At 30.7% G+C, this 14284-nt stretch overlaps 1 protein-coding gene across 13 annotated transcripts in view; it reads right to left on the reverse strand.

Moving 5' to 3' along the window:
* Window positions 1-14284, reverse strand: part of LOC142339084 (uncharacterized) — a 105760-nt gene that overhangs the window by 55892 nt on the left and 35584 nt on the right. For 2 of the 13 annotated variants that reach the window (XM_075388796.1, XM_075388786.1), the window contains exon 2: window positions 12993-13158. The exons of the other annotated variants lie outside the window; for them this stretch is intronic. The gene's annotated coding sequence lies outside the window, so the exon portion shown is untranslated. The remainder of the gene's footprint in view (window positions 1-12992; window positions 13159-14284) is intronic. 13 annotated transcript variants of the gene reach the window in all.

Below are 14284 nucleotides of genomic sequence, written 5' to 3' on the forward strand. Positions count from 1 at the left end.
TTTGATTTATAGTTTTAATGGCTTCAACACTGTGGTTTTGATAAAATTTTTAAAACTTTAAGTTCTCTCCATAAGTTGTTTTTCTCTCGTCTTATGCTGCAGCTACATTAAAAACAATCACAATTGGCTTCCATAGTGACTACAAGTTGTTTTCATTTTGTTTTAATTTGAAATGTGTCGAGTTGTTTAAAGTTTTTGTAAATATATTTTTTTGAAAATTCAATGCATTTTTCAGAATTATCACTTTTTTATTTCTCTCTTTTTATAGTTTGGTCTCTGTATTAACAGATCATATCATCTTTATAATTGAGCATGGTCGCATCTTCTTTCTCGTTATGCAACTTGGTTGATGATTATATTTTCAAATGTTTTCTTAGCTTTGGTACAACGATTTGAATAAGAATGTGATTTTTGGGTAGCTGCATTTCGGAGTTTTCTTCGTTTCCTTGTCGCATTATAAACTGTTCCAGAAGTCCAATTAGCGTTCAAAAAGTCGCAATCGGAGAATAGTCAATTCATGAATAGTCTTTGGTTTTAGCGGTTGCTAAAACGCCTCCTTGTTACTTTAATTTGATTTTTTTCGTTTTTGCCGTTCCTTTTGAAGTCCTTGACTTACTATGGACAACGAAAGGTCTTAATTGCTTCCTATGAAGTATAAATTAAACTTCTCAGTTGATATGTTTTGGATTTAATGAATTTGAAGTTGGTTATTTTCAATATTTATGTTTTATCTGATTCCATAATCATTTTGTTATTCAGTGTATTTTTAAACTATAGACATCTAGTTTATGTCGTAAACATTGTTTTCTATTAAGTTTTTTTGTTTGTCTGGTCTAGTACTCTCACTAATAGCAAGTCTCCGCAATCCTCAATCCAGCATTTTTTCACAGTTGTTTATTGAACGATATGTGAAATTTTTGAAGTTTTCTATCTCTTCCTCAATTGGTAGACAAATAAGTAAAAGCGTGGACAGGCGGTGCGGACCTACATTATGTGCGGAAGCACATTAGCGAGCCCCCTGGTAGCATACTTGGTCCGTTTGTTGTGTTTTTCTGCCACACGAATACAGTGACATAGTTATTTTGCTCAAAAGACGTATTTTCAGAAAACTGGGTCACTCTGGCAGAAGTTAATTTGTTTCTCGCCAACTACTTTGTTGTGTTAGCTCTGTGGCGTAAAAATGTTCGTAATAGATCAAATTGTCACAGAAACAATTTTTTAACAAAAAAACGCCATCCAATTCCCAAGAAAAATTTTATTCGACGTCGTTTCCGGGCTATTAAAAAGCAGTAAAAAGGATTTCGATATATTTGGCGCTAAAAGAAAAAAAAACCATACCCTACAGCAGTATGCACTTTAACTTAAATTAATAAAATGAGAAATTGATACATGCAGCTACAAGCATGGATTCAATTCAACACTATATTCAATTTTAAAAAATGGCTCAAAGATGGAATTCAGACAAAAAAGAGATCCCAATTTTATCTCAGCGTTGGTTTGCACAAAAATCAGTTGACAAAAAGTAAAAGTAAATAATCGGATTGGAGACGAATCATGTTGACAAACATGCATGGCTTCTCAAATTTAGTTCAGTGGTTTCTATACAAAACTACTGCTACAGTTTAGAAAACATTTTCATCTCGTAACTAAAAACTTTCAAAAATAGTTTAAAACTCAGACATGATTATCTGGCGTACATGCGACTTTAAATTTTAAAAAATAATCTCAGTTTTTGATAATAGTTTTGTTTTTAGATCATTAACAATCTGTAAAACTCTGCAACAAGTATTTCCTTTATCGACTATTCAATAACTATTGCCTTTTTAATTGAATTTTATTGTTTTATGATAAAAAATAATACCATATTATCCTGAACATTCTAACGCGATGAAAACTTTTGTCTGAAACAAATGACCGACAAATGATCAATAGAATCTGAGAACTGGTGACGAAAGTCAGTTCCAGCTCATCTGCTGTCATTTTAAATTGCACTTTTTGAGTTTGGAGACCACGGTAAATTAGAGTGGTTCAAAGTATTTTAAGTTCAAAATCGTAAAATAGTAAAAATTGTAAAAGGAAAATCAGTAAAAAGGGTTTCGATGTATTTGGCGCTAATAGAAAAAAACCTTACACTACAACAGTATGCACTTTAACTTGAATTAATAAAAAGAAAAATTGATACGTGCAGCTACAAGCATGGATTCAATTCAACGCTATTTTTAATAATAAAAACGGCTCAAAGATGGAATTCAGACAAAAAACGGATCCCAATTTTATCTCATTGTTGGTTTGCGCAAAAAGCAGTTGACAAAAAGTATTAGTAAATAATCTGATTTGAGATGAATCATGTTGACAAACATGCATGGCTTCTCAAATTTAGTTCACTGTTTTCTATACAAAACCACTGCTACAGTTTTAAAAAAACTTTCATCTGGTAACTAAAAACATTCAAAAAATACTTTAAAACTCAGACATAATCATCTGGGCGTAAGTGCGAGTTTAAATAAAAATTATAATCTCAGTTTTTGATAATAGTTGTGTCTTTAAATCATTAAAAATCTGTAAAACTCTGCAACAATTATTTCCCTAATCGACTATTCAATGAGTATTGCATTTTTTAATTGAATTTTATTGCTTTATGGTAAAAAATAATACCATATTATCCTGAACATTCTAACGCGATGAAAACTTTTGTCTGAAACAAATGACAGACAAATGATCAATAAAATCTGAGAACTGGTGACGAAAGTCATTTCCAGCTCATCTGCTGTCATTTTAAATTGCACTTTTTGGGTTTGGAGACCACGGTAAATTAGAGTGATTCAAAGTATTTTAAGTTCAAAATCGTAAAATAGTAAAAATCGTAAAACGAAAATCAGTAATAAGGATTTCGATATATTTGGCGCTAATAGAAAAAAAAACTTACATTACAACACTATGCACTTTAACTTGAATTAAGAAAATGAGACGTTCAGACATGCAGATACAAGCATGGATTCAATTCAACATTATTTTTAATAATAAAATTGGCTCAAAGATGAAATTCAGACAAAAAACGGATCCCAATTTTATCTCAGCGTTGGTTTGCGCTAAAAGCAGTTGACAAAAAGTAATAGTAAATAATCTGATTTGAGATGAATCATGTTGACAAACATGCATGGCTTCTCAAAATTAGTTCGGTCGTTTCTAAACAAAACCACTGCTACAGTTTAGAAAATATTTTCATCTCGTAACTAAAAACTTTCAAAAATAGTTTAAAACTCAGACATCATTATCTGGCGTACATACGAGTTTAAATAAAAAATAATAATCTCGGTTTTTGATAATAGTTTTGTCTTTAGATAATTAACAATCTGTAAAACTCTGCAACAAGTATTTCCTTTATCAACTATTCAATAATCATTGCTTTTTTTAATTGAATTTTATTATTTTATGATAAAAAAATAATACCATATTATCCTGAACATTCTAACGCGATGAAAACTTTTGCCTGAAACAAATGAGAGACATATGTTCACTAGAATCTGAGAACTGGTGACAAAGTCGGTTCCAGCTCATCTGTTGTCATTTAAAATTGCTTTTTCTGGGTTTGGAGACCACGGTAAATTAGAGTGGTTCAAAGTTTTTTAAGTTCAAAATCGTAAAATAGTAAACATCGTAAAAGGAAAATCAGTAAAAAGGTTTCGATATATTTGGCGCTAATAGAAAAAAACCTTACACTACAACAGTATGCACTTTAACTTGAATTAATAAAAAGAAAAATTGATACATGCAGCTACAAGCATGGATTCAATTCAACGCTATTTTTAATAATAAAAACGGCTCAAAGATGGAATTCAGACAAAAAACGGATCCCAATTTTATCTCATTGTTGGTTTGCGCAAAAAGCAGTTGACAAAAAGTATTAGTAAATAATCTGATTTGAGATGAATCATGTTGACAAACATGCATGGCTTCTCAAATTTAGTTCAGTGGTTTCTATACAAAACTACTGCTACAGTTTAGAAAACATTTTCATCTCGTAACTAAAAACTTTCAAAAATAGTTTAATACTCAGACATGATTATCTGGCGTACATGCGAGTATAAATAAAAAATAATAATCACAGTTTTTGATAATAGTTTTGTCTTTAAATAATTAACAATCTGTAAAACTCTGCAACAAGTATTTCCTTTATCAAATATTCAATAACTATTGCCTTTTTTAATTGAATTTTATAGTTTTACGATAAAAAATAATACCATATTATCCTGAACATTGTAACGCGATGAAAACTTTTGTCGGAACAAATGACAGACAAGTGTTGAATAGAATCTGAGAACTGGTGACAAAAGTCAGTTCCAGCTCATCTGCTGTCATTTAAAATTGCACTTTTTGGGTTTCGAGACAACGGTAAATTAGAGTGGTTCAAAGTATTTTAAGTTCAAAATGGTAAAATTTAAAATCGTAAAACGAAAATCAGTAAAAAGTATTTCAATATGTTTGGCGCTAATAGAAAAAAAACCTTACAATACAACAGCATGCACTTTAACTTGAATTAATAAAATGAGACGCTCAGACATGCAGATACAAGCATGGATTCAATTCAACATTATTTTTAATAATAAAAATGGCTCAAAGATGGAATTCAGACGAAAAACAGTTCCCAATTTTATCTCAGCGTTGGTTTGCGCAAAAAGCAGTTGACAAAAAGTATTAGTAAATAATCTGATTTAAGATGAATCGTGTTGACAAACATGCATGGCTTCTGAAATTTAGTTCAGTAGTTTCTATGCAAAATCACTGCTACAGTTTAGAAAATATATTCATCTCGTAACTAAAAACTTTCAAAAATACTTTAAAACTCAGACATGATTATCTGGCGTACATGCGACTTTAAATTTTAAAAAATAATCTCAGTTTTTGATAATAGTTTTGTTTTTAGATCATTAACAATCTGTAAAACTCTGCAACAAGTATTTCCTTTATCGACTATTCAATAACTATTGCCTTTTTAATTGAATTTTATTGTTTTATGATAAAAAAATAATACCATATTATCCTGAACATTCTAACGCGATGAAAACTTTTGTCTGAAACAAATGACCGACAAATGATCAATAGAATCTGAGAACTGGTGACGAAAGTCAGTTCCAGCTCATCTGCTGTCATTTTAAATTGCACTTTTTGAGTTTGGAGACCACGGTAAATTAGAGTGGTTCAAAGTATTTTAAGTTCAAAATCGTAAAATAGTAAAAATTGTAAAAGGAAAATCAGTAAAAAGGGTTTCGATGTATTTGGCGCTAATAGAAAAAAACCTTACACTACAACAGTATGCACTTTAACTTGAATTAATAAAAAGAAAAATTGATACATGCAGCTACAAGCATGGATTCAATTCAACGCTATTTTTAATAATAAAAACGGCTCAAAGATGGAATTCAGACAAAAAACGGATCCCAATTTTATCTCATTGTTGGTTTGCGCAAAAAGCAGTTGACAAAAAGTATTAGTAAATAATCTGATTTGAGATGAATCATGTTGACAAACATGCATGGCTTCTCAAATTTAGTTCAGTGGTTTCTATACAAAACTACTGCTACAGTTTAGAAAACATTTTCATCTCGTAACTAAAAACTTTCAAAAATAGTTTAATACTCAGACATGATTATCTGGCGTACATGCGAGTATAAATAAAAAATAATAATCACAGTTTTTGATAATAGTTTTGTCTTTAAATAATTAACAATCTGTAAAACTCTGCAACAAGTATTTCCTTTATCAAATATTCAATAACTATTGCCTTTTTTAATTGAATTTTATAGTTTTATGATAAAAAATAATACCATATTATCCTGAACATTGTAACGCGATGAAAACTTTTGTCGGAACAAATGACAGACAAGTGTTCAATAGAATCTGAGAACTGGTGACAAAAGTCAGTTCCAGCTCATCTGCTGTCATTTAAAATTGCACTTTTTGGGTTTGGAGACCACGGTAAATTAGAGTGGTTCAAAGTATTTTAAGTTCAAAATCGTAAAATTTAAAATCGTAAAACGAACATCAGTAAAAAGGATTTCAATATGTTTGGCGCTAATAGAAAAAAAAGCCTTACACTACAACAGCATGCACTTTAACTTGAATTAATAAAATGAGACGTTCAGACATGCAGATACAAGCATGGATTCAATTCAACATTATTTTTAATAATAAAAATGGCTCAAAGATGGAATTCAGACGAAAAACAGTTCCCAATTTTATCTCAGCGTTGGTTTGCGCAAAAAGCAGTTGACAAAAAGTATTAGTAAATAATCTGATTTAAGATGAATCGTGTTGACAAACATGCATGGCTTCTGAAATTTAGTTCAGTAGTTTCTATGCAAAATCACTGCTACAGTTTAGAAAATATATTCATCTCGTAACTAAAAACTTTCAAAAATACTTTAAAACTCAGACATGATTATCTGGCGTACATGCGACTTTAAATTTTAAAAAATAATCTCAGTTTTTGATAATAGTTTTGTTTTTAGATCATTAACAATCTGTAAAACTCTGCAACAAGTATTTCCTTTATCGACTATTCAATAACTATTGCCTTTTTAATTGAATTTTATTGTTTTATGATAAAAAATAATACCATATTATCCTGAACATTCTAACGCGATGAAAACTTTTGTCTGAAACAAATGACCGACAAATGATCAATAGAATCTGAGAACTGGTGACGAAAGTCAGTTCCAGCTCATCTGCTGTCATTTTAAATTGCACTTTTTGAGTTTGGAGACCACGGTAAATTAGAGTGGTTCAAAGTATTTTAAGTTCAAAATCGTAAAATAGTAAAAATTGTAAAAGGAAAATCAGTAAAAAGGGTTTCGATATATTTGGCGCTAATAGAAAAAAACCTTACTTTACAACAGTATGCACTTTAACTTGAATTAATAAAATGAGAAATTGATACATGCAGCTACAAGCATGGATTCAATTCAACGCTATTTTTAATAATAAAACGGCTCAAAGATGGAATTCAGACAAAAAAAGGGATCCCAATTTTATCTCATTGTTGGTTTGCGCAAAAAGCAGTTGACAAAAAGTATTAGTAAATAATCTGATTTGAGATGAATCATGTTGACAAACATGCATGGCTTCTCAAATTTAGTTCAGTGGTTTCTATACAAAACTACTGCTACAGTTTAGAAAATATTTTCATCTCGTAACTAAAAACTTTCAAAAATAGTTTGAAACTCAGACATGATTATCTGGCGTACATGCGAGTATAAATATAAAATAATAATCACAGTTTTTGATAATAGTTTTGTCTTTAGATAATTAACAATCTGTAAAACTCTGCAACAAGTATTTCCTTTATCAACCATTCAATAACTATTGCCTTTTTTAATTGAATTTTATAGTTTTATGATAAAAAATAATACCATATTATCCTGAACATTGTAACGCGATGAAAACTTTCGTCGGAACAAATGACAGACAAGTGTTCAATAGAATCTGAGAACTGGTGACAAAAGTCAGTTCCAGCTCATCTGCTGTCATTTAAAATTGCACTTTTTGGGTTTGGAGACCACGGTAAATTAGAGTGGTTCAAAGTATTTTAAGTTCAAAATCGTAAAATTTAAAATCGTAAAACGAACATCAGTAAAAAGGATTTCAATATGTTTGGCGCTAATAGAAAAAAAAGCCTTACACTACAACAGCATGCACTTTAACTTGAATTAATAAAATGAGACGTTCAGACATGCAGATACAAGCATGGATTCAATTCAACATTATTTTTAATAATAAAAATGGCTCAAAGATGGAATTCAGACGAAAAACAGTTCCCAATTTTATCTCAGCGTTGGTTTGCGCAAAAAGCAGTTGACAAAAAGTATTAGTAAATAATCTGATTTAAGATGAATCGTGTTGACAAACATGCATGGCTTCTGAAATTTAGTTCAGTAGTTTCTATGCAAAATCACTGCTACAGTTTAGAAAATATATTCATCTCGTAACTAAAAACTTTCAAAAATACTTTAAAACTCAGACATGATTATCTGGCGTACATGCGACTTTAAATTTTAAAAAATAATCTCAGTTTTTGATAATAGTTTTGTTTTTAGATCATTAACAATCTGTAAAACTCTGCAACAAGTATTTCCTTTATCGACTATTCAATAACTATTGCCTTTTTAATTGAATTTTATTGTTTTATGATAAAAAATAATACCATATTATCCTGAACATTCTAACGCGATGAAAACTTTTGTCTGAAACAAATGACCGACAAATGATCAATAGAATCTGAGAACTGGTGACGAAAGTCAGTTCCAGCTCATCTGCTGTCATTTTAAATTGCACTTTTTGAGTTTGGAGACCACGGTAAATTAGAGTGGTTCAAAGTATTTTAAGTTCAAAATCGTAAAATAGTAAAAATTGTAAAAGGAAAATCAGTAAAAAGGGTTTCGATATATTTGGCGCTAATAGAAAAAAACCTTACTTTACAACAGTATGCACTTTAACTTGAATTAATAAAATGAGAAATTGATACATGCAGCTACAAGCATGGATTCAATTCAACGCTATTTTTAATAATAAAACGGCTCAAAGATGGAATTCAGACAAAAAAAGGGATCCCAATTTTATCTCATTGTTGGTTTGCGCAAAAAGCAGTTGACAAAAAGTATTAGTAAATAATCTGATTTGAGATGAATCATGTTGACAAACATGCATGGCTTCTCAAATTTAGTTCAGTGGTTTCTATACAAAACTACTGCTACAGTTTAGAAAATATTTTCATCTCGTAACTAAAAACTTTCAAAAATAGTTTGAAACTCAGACATGATTATCTGGCGTACATGCGAGTATAAATATAAAATAATAATCACAGTTTTTGATAATAGTTTTGTCTTTAGATAATTAACAATCTGTAAAACTCTGCAACAAGTATTTCCTTTATCAACCATTCAATAACTATTGCCTTTTTTAATTGAATTTTATAGTTTTATGATAAAAAATAATACCATATTATCCTGAACATTGTAACGCGATGAAAACTTTCGTCTGAAACAAATGACAGACAAATGTTCAAAAGAATCTGAGAACTGGTGACAAAAGTCAGTTCCAGCTCATCTGCTGTCATTTAAAATTGCACTTTTTGGGTTTCGAGACAACGGTAAATTAGAGTGGTTCAAAGTATTTTAAGTTCAAAATGGTAAAATTTAAAATCGTAAAACGAAAATCAGTAAAAAGTATTTCAATATGTTTGGCGCTAATAGAAAAAAAACCTTACAATACAACAGCATGCACTTTAACTTGAATTAATAAAATGAGACGCTCAGACATGCAGATACAAGCATGGATTCAATTCAACATTATTTTTAATAATAAAAATGGCTCAAAGATGGAATTCAGACGAAAAACAGTTCCCAATTTTATCTCAGCGTTGGTTTGCGCAAAAAGCAGTTGACAAAAAGTATTAGTAAATAATCTGATTTGAGTTGAATCGTGTTGACAAACATGCATGGCTTCTGAAATTTAGTTCAGTAGTTTCTATGCAAAATCACTGCTACAGTTTAGAAAAAATATTCATCTCGTAACTAAAAACTTTCAAAAATACTTTAAAACTCAGACATGATTATCTGGCGTACATGCGACTTTAAATAAAAAAAATAATCTCAGTTTTTGATAATAGTTTTGTTTTTAGATCATTAACAATCTGTAAAACTCTGCAACAAGTATTTCCTTTATCGACTATTCAATAACTATTGCCTTTTTAATTGATTTTTATTGTTTTATAATAAAAAATAATACCATATTATCCTGAACATTCTAACGCAATGAAAACTTTTGTCTGAAACAAATGACAGAAAAATGTTCAATAAAATCTGAGAACTGGTGACAAAAATCAGTTCCAGCTCATCTGCTGTCATTTTAAATTGCACTTTTTGGGTTTGGAGACCACGGTAAATTAGAGTGGTTCAAAGTATTTTAAGTTCAAAATCGTAAAACAGTAAAAATTGTAAAACGAAAATCAGTAAAAAGGATTTCGATGTATTTGGCGCTAATAGAAAAAACCTTACACTACAACAGTATGCACTTTAACTTGAATTAATAAAATGAGACGTTCAGACATGCAGATACAAGCATGGATTCAATTCAACACTATTTTTAATAATAAAAATGGCTCAAAGATGGAATTCAGACAAAAAATAGATCCCAATTTTATCTCAGCGTTGGTTTGCGCGAAAAGCAGTTGACAAAAAGTATTAGTAAATAATCTGATTTGAGATGAATCATGTTGACAAACATGCACGGCTTCTCAAACTTAGTTCAGTGTTTTCGTTACAAAATCCACTGCTACAGTTTAGAAAATACATTCATCTCTTAACTATAGTCTTTCAAAAAAACTTTACAACTCAGACACAATCATCGGGGCGTACATATGAGTTTAAAAAAAATTAAAATCTCAGTTTTTGATAATAGTTTTGTCTTTAGATCATTAACAATCTGTAAAACTCTGCAACAAGTATTTCCTTTATCGACTATTCAATAACTATTGCCTGTTTTAATTGAATTTTATTGTTTTATGATAAAAAATATTACCATATTATCCTGAACATTCTAACGCGATGAAAACTTTTGTCTGAAACAAATTACAGACAAATGTTAAATAGAATCTGAGAGCTGGTAACAAAAGTTAACTCCAGCTCATCTGCTGTCATTTAAAATTTCACCTTTTGGGTTTGGAGGCCACAGTCAATTAGAGTGTTACAAAGTATTTCAAGTTTAAAATCGTAAAATCGTAAAAATCGTCAAATGAAAATCACTTTTGGTTGGAAAACAATCGATGAAAAATTAGCTTGTCAGAACGTAATTGCTAGGAACAGGTTACTAAGTACCACAATTCAATTTTTTTTCAGTTCTATTAAAATTTTGTAGGTTATTTTATTTAGAGTCTACGCCTGTGCGAATTAGTTCACAAGGAGTAATCAGAGAGGTTGAATGACTTTCATCAGAAGGATAAAACAAAAACGAATTATTGTGATTATAGTTCAATTTCCAGCATAATGCACAAGCCTTTTGTTTTCTGTTTGCAGAAGTGAAAAACTCACCCACTGTAAAATGAAAGGCTATTCATCTTCCTTTTTGTTTAAAAACTAATTATAAAATTGTATGATTCAAAAATATTTAGCAATTTTGAGCCTTCAACTGATGCTGCTGAAAGTTATAGGTACTTGAGTTAAATGGCAGTTCTTTTTATGGTTCTTTATCATGTTAAATAAATTGTTACAGCTTTTTTTGGTGATCTTGCGGGTCCGCAAAACTGCAAAAAGTAAGGCTGGTAGGGTATCATTAGCAATACGAATAGTCGTAGCAACAATAACTGTTTTTTTATTTAAAAAATATTTGAATTTACTCCACAATAATATCACTGCTTTGATTTTTACGCTAAATGACACATTAAACTTTCAATTGTCGCTACATCATTACACGTTCAGATGAAAAGTTTTTAATTAGGAAGGATTAAGTAGAGTTGATTATGAGGACAATCGAAAATCGATACGTTAACCGTAGAAAGCAGAGACAAAAAGACATTAATTTAGTCGCTAGTATTTTCTGAAAACAAATCCTTTGTTCAAAGTTTTGAGCTCTTTAACTCTTCACAAAACTGTCAATGAGCTTAACTGTCAATGGTGTAAAAAACGAAGTAGTTTTCTGGATGGAATTTTATAGAAGCATTTGAGGCAACATTTTCACAATTTTTTTTTCTGATTTAATATTTCACTCCTTTTTCAGAATTTTTCTTCAATAGTTTTTACAACCAATTTACATCAACAAAATCACTCGTTATCATATAGAGTTGGTTTGATTCAAAATCTTTTCAAATCCCTTCTCCTGATGTTTGGAATTATATCAAAACACAAAAACAATTTTCATTGATCTCTCGCTGAGTTTTCACTTTCATATTACTTCAATTAATAATTGTGCAACTGAAAAATTAGCTGGCACTCAAAAAATACGTGTTCAGGAGAACTTATGAACAAAGTACAAAACCTAATTTTCCAATTTTTCTAAGACCCGAAATACTCAAACCTATCTTAGCAACAACTCATTATTGAGGCTATAGTAAGTCCCATAAAGTTGCAACGCAAGCGAACGTTCGAAAAACTCCCGACATGCAAATGAACAACGAAGTACTGACCTTTGCATGTTTTATAATTGACCTTTGACCTTTGAAACGTTCGATAGCGTTGCAACTTTACGGGACTGACTATATAGCTCTAATGCAAAATAACTGCTAGGTATAGTCTGTCCCATAAAGTTGAAATAAGCGAACGTTCGAAAAACGCCAGAAACGTGCAATTGAGCATCAATGTGCTCATTTGAATGTCAACAATTACTCCATTAAGTTTTCATCAGTTTTTTTCTAGATGTTTTAAATTTGAACTTCGACTTTTGAACTCAGTCCTGTGGCTTTTGAAACGTTCGCTTATTTCAACTTTATGGGACACGCTATAGTATCAAATATCAGAAAGTCAATCTCTTAAACTTTCAAAACAATGTGAAAATTCATCAAAAACAAAAAAAAACAAGTTGCACTAGCTCTGCTAATAAAATCTCCACTTTCTGCAATCCAAAGTATACTTCCTATGTTTATTATTCGGTTAAAAAATATATTTACTATTCGATAAAAAAAGTTTCAGTGATATGAAACAATTAATGTGATTTTAGAATACAATCAAAAATTCATAACAACTAAATCTTCAAAAGACAATATTTCTCGGTTGTCTTGATTAAAAACCTTTTGCAGGACCGCAACTTAGGTATATTCAACTGAACCGATAAAACCAAGCCCTTAATTAAGCAGCTCAGAAATGGAAATCTTATTAAAAAAATATTAACGGATGATGCGAGTTCCCAAAGTAAAATGCTATTATTGACCTTCAATAAATTCCACTTAAGTGTCTTCATTTAATTTATGCTGCTAAGCCAAAAAACCCTCCGCCCCCACCCCTAACCTGTTAATGTGATCGAAGCTACGAATTGGAGTTGAACTTCTTGTCGTCGACCTTGTGAATCAAATGAAGTAGAAAATAACAAAGAGTGTTAGAGAAAGAAATTAAAATTGTCTTTCTTTCTGACGCAACGTAGCGAGACGTAATTTCTCAGACGATGAAATAGAACCTGAAGCAGAACAAAATTTCTCTAAGGGAGTTGAGTTATGACTTTGAATGCGGCGTTTACCTTGTAAAAAGGCAATAAAGTTAAACCTCCGCTCTGCTTTGTAGATTTTCCACCGCATTTCCTTATTTTGAAGCTAAAAAAGTTAGCGAAAATATATTATTGAGAAGTCACGGGATATGCGATTGAACTAATTTTCATGTTCATTTGAAGTGTCGTATAAAAATAGCAATGTATAAGTATGCATATTAAATTGCAAGTGAATCGTCAAAGAGAATTCGACGGCCTTGAAAAACCTCTAATTTAAAATTTATGATCCGAACAAACTGTATTTGAGTTGCATTGAAGTTATTTGAGTCACAGTTGAGTCCTTGGGCGCTAACATTGTAAATTTTCAAGAAATTCATCAAAAATCAATCGAAAAATTAGATTAACGGACTCGTTTTTTGTTAAACAATGCCGCGATTTTAAGGTTCAACAGTTAAAATGTCAAACTATTTTTTAAGGTATTTATTTTTGAAAAATTGTACACATTAAAAATCATAGAGCAGTAATTTTAAGAGCATAACTTGCATTGGTTGACAAAATTATCGTTAACATTTGTGATAAAAAATTTGACTGCTTTAATGTCTGCTGCAGAGCTCTAACGTGTACCTTGACAAGAACGAAAAACGTTCCCCACCTTTTTGGGAGCATAATTTTCCCCTTTCCCTTTTGGGAATAGTTCTCTGCTCTGGTACCATTTATAAAATTGGTTCAACAATGACGCTTAGAGCCTGCTTTCGGTCAAATAGGATTCGGCTAAATTTCAGTCTTAAAGCATAGCTAGTTGGTAACATAAAGTGTTTATTATAACTAAAAATAGCTTTTGTAATCTAGTTCATAAACGCCATTAGCTAGAACTAACTATTTTCAGACGACATCTCAAGTTCAAATTAAAGCACTTGGACCTAATCGCTAGCAGAGAAAGTGCAGTGCTTTCGAGTGCATTCAATTTGATCTGATTTTCTAGTCCACCTCGCCAAATTATGATCTAATAATGATAGATTTAACTCAACAGGTGGCTGATTGTTGTTTAAAGATCTAAACCTAACTTTTAAAGGCTATTTGAGAATTGTGTAATCCCAAT

This window comes from Convolutriloba macropyga, chromosome 5 (genome assembly GCF_964194025.1).
Source record: "Convolutriloba macropyga chromosome 5, txConMacr16.3, whole genome shotgun sequence".
In the NCBI taxonomy this organism is placed as follows: Eukaryota; Metazoa; Xenacoelomorpha; order Acoela; family Convolutidae; genus Convolutriloba; species Convolutriloba macropyga.